The sequence below is a fragment of the Silene latifolia genome, chromosome Y (assembly GCF_048544455.1).
Source record: "Silene latifolia isolate original U9 population chromosome Y, ASM4854445v1, whole genome shotgun sequence".
In the NCBI taxonomy this organism is placed as follows: domain Eukaryota; kingdom Viridiplantae; phylum Streptophyta; class Magnoliopsida; order Caryophyllales; family Caryophyllaceae; genus Silene; species Silene latifolia.
Genome location: NC_133538.1, coordinates 295,799,611 through 295,803,291, shown reverse-complemented (window position 1 = coordinate 295,803,291; position 3,681 = coordinate 295,799,611). Strand labels below are relative to the sequence as shown.

The following is a 3,681-nucleotide window of genomic DNA, read 5'->3' as shown; positions in this document are numbered from 1 at the left end:
TAGGTTAATGGTATCAATATGAGCACTAAGTTGAGCACCCAATTGAGTAATAGAGTCCACTTCATGCTTTCCTCCTCTAGTAGCCTTGCGAGGTCTACTATATTGTGAATTATGGACCGCCATTTCCTCAATCCTGTTCCAAGTTTGATTATCGTCAACTTCGGTGAACATACCATTTGATCCCATGTTGAGAATGTTTCTTGAGTCTTCATAAAGACCATTCCAAAATTGTTGTACCAAGAACCACTAGCTAAGTCAATGATGAGGACATGAGCGACAAATTCCTTTGAACCGCTCCCAAGCTTCATACAAAGATTGTTTATCCCTTTGCTTAAAACCCGTAATTTGAGCTCTTAGCAAGTTAGTCTTTTCCGGAGGGTAGAATTTTTTGTAGAAAGCTAGGGCCAACTTCTTCCAAGAGTCAATTCCAAGAGTAGTCTTATCAAGGCTTTTCAACCATTGTTTTGCGGTGCCAATTAGAGAAAAAGGAAATAAGATCCATCAAATTTGGTCTTGAGCCACACCGGTTTGTGAAATCGCATCACAATAGTCACAAAAAGTCTCCATGTGAGAGTGAGGGTCTTCACTAGGCATCCCCCCAAATTGGCTTCTTTCGACTAATTGGATAAATGCGGATTTTGCAATGAAATTTCCGGTTAAGTGTTGTGGTGTGGGAGTACCATTGGGTAGGTTCTCCTCGGTTGGTACGGAATGTGATGAAAATTTAGGCATTGTGGGTTGATTTTGTTGGAAATCATATTTTAAATATCACATATTTTAGTTTAAAGTTTTAGTCATAAAAACTTAAGGATCTTATGCATGAAAAGCATATAAATAAGTGTAGAGGAAAAACCGGTTCCTTACATTGAATATCTCGGTTTATGGGCACAAGTAAAGTCTCCTACCTTCACTTGTTCTTGAGCTATGATGAGTAGTAGGATGATCCTCCAAAGACTTCAAGTATAGAAGTCACTCCTCTTGATTGCACCCAAGATTATCCCTTATCTCTACTAAATAATATGTGCTAGATATTTGTTTAGTAGTTTACCTTAAAATTAATTACTAATACTCATATATTACATTAATAATATTAGTAATGTGATTGAATAATTTGGATCATCATTTCTCAAGTTTTTAGAGAAAGATGAACAACAATAAGAGAGATGAATGCATGTGAATATTAATGAATGGTTAGAGACAAAATGAGAACAAATTCCCATCATAAAAAGGAAGGGAACCGTGAAAGAGGAAGGGAATATGCCAAAATATGGCATCTCCTTTTTCTTTTTCTCTTTTCTAAATATGTAGGTGTGTAAGAAAGTAGTGTAGGTTTGTAAGGCTAGTCTACAGTAGCCATAATAATATATTATTTATCACGTAAAATAATATAAACCACAATCCACTAAATACTCCCTCCATTTTGGTTCATTCACATAATATGGACCACCATTTTATTTTGTCAATTTGTCATTTGTCACACAATATGTCACATGTAGTATGATACATGTTATTAATTAATTTAATGCATATTTATCACATAAATATCATTTTATAAATTAATTAAATTACATATAACAAATTGACTAGTTATACTTGATCACATAAATAAAATGGGTCATTTAATTATAATTCACAACATCTTGTAATTATAATCAACCATCCATTCTCATCTCTATTGTTTCTCAAACAATAAATAATTTTAGTAATAAAGCATTTTTATTAATAAAATAAATCGTATTTATTCTCATTACAATAAGAAATAATATTCTCTCTCACAATTGAATTGTTCAGTTTTAAGGAATTGATCAACTTGTATCGTCATACAATTAATCAACTTTACAGATAAGGGTATCATCCTTTAGGTGTGACCTTAAGGGATCAACTTAACCATCACCATCCCACGACAGTAACGTCAAACTCTAGCAAGCCAATCGTTACCGATTAATGTTGGTCAGTTGACTATATAATTGAATCATCCCTTACGTATTCTTAAAATGAGATTTAAACATGTGATCATCATGATCAACAATTGTGATCGCATTATTGTCGGGGACACTCCAACAATCTCCCACTTTTCCTCGACAAGTGTGCGTCACCAATTCTCTTGTCCTATTACTATCTCCCACTCAATGCAAGGTGTCTTTCAGGTCGTACTTGCAAGTGATCACATCGAGAGTGGTTTCCTCGATCTGGAGAATAACTGATTGACCGGAATTATCTACCATAGATACCTTCCGAGCGTGGCCACGCATTTCCAGTTCATTACTCCTCGAGTGGCCCTGAGATATTGTTTTAACCCTGACAGGGGGGGGGGGGACAATTCCTATCGCACTATTCCCTTCGACTAGCCACAACCATCATAACCCAAAATATGCCCATTTGACCCCATTTACGAAGGTCGTAGGAACATAAATCAAAGTTAATATGAAACCATGCCACCTTAGGCGAACATTCTTTAGTCAAAAGAACTGACTCATTAGAAAACTATTGTAGCTCTCGCCACGACCAGGCTTTATAAATTTGCCAGAACTCTATAAGCGGTCACTGCCCGACAAACTGTTCCTAACAGTATGCCTATGTGATCGACTAGTCATCTCACATGACTCTATGGAGCTTGAACTTGCCATCAATCGCATCACACTCTAGTCACTTCGAGACGTCACCTCATACAAGTGACTATGGGCGAATACTATGTTAATTCGGGTTCACTTTAACGGGGTTCAACATCGTTATACAACCCGTTTTGATGTAACAAAGTATAATAAAAGAGTTTTAAAGTAAAACTCGAACGACAAATGCGATTATCACATATGAATAGTCAATGCCTGATTATTATTTCATATTCTATAATCTAATTTGATCTTGTATGTAGTTGTTCATCTCAATCCAATTGAAATGACATGACTCATCATGTTAAGCCTATGAATAGGCATTGTAAGTAGGTCTTAGCAACTCCTTGCTCAACCTTGCTACATACTTGTTTTCCTTTCGTAATGTATACATTTGCATTACAAAACTTTCTGAGTACGTGTCTAGATCCAATCTAGACATAGGCTTTCTTGCCTTAAAATACCTCCCACTGTTTTCACAGTGTGCGGGACTCATCCCTCTTGCACATCCCATGATTGCAAGTGTACTCAATTTCCGTTGTAAATATTTCTCATTGTTCTTTATTGCCTAGAACGATTCTAAAAAATGTATTTCTTAAATAACATAGCCACAATTGTAACTTAACCATCCTAATGTGTTTTGATTATGGTTTTGTCGGAAACCATGCGCAATCTCAATTGTCAATTGTCATTTGTGTAACACCCTTACAGAAAATTGCATCAAAAACACTTTGCTTTACATCCTTAATGCTTCTGCAAGCACTTAAGGGTAATCTTTATGGCTTACTTGGTAACTATTACTTCAATTCGATTTGAAACAATTCGTCATACTCAAAGTATATGAAGTGTTATACATCGTTTCCTATTTAATTGATTCGGCAGCGGAAGCAAATGGAATCAATCAAATATGTTCAACTCGATTGAACTAGTCATGAATCTTATCAACATAAGACTCCTTATTTGACATTAATATCATGTAGATTTATCTCCATAAATCCGGATATTAAAGATGTACTATATTTCTCCAAAGTCTTAAATCATTCGCAATGATCTATATGTCATCCACATATAA

General features: G+C 35.4%; 1 non-coding gene across 1 annotated transcript; it reads left to right on the top strand.

Moving 5' to 3' along the window:
• Positions 1 to 253: 253 nt before the first annotated feature.
• On the top strand, positions 254 to 360 carry LOC141635124 (small nucleolar RNA R71). Its single transcript, XR_012539829.1, has one exon. It is a non-coding gene; the product is annotated as a small nucleolar RNA R71 (small nucleolar RNA).
• The last annotated feature ends 3,321 nt before the right edge of the window (positions 361 to 3,681 follow it).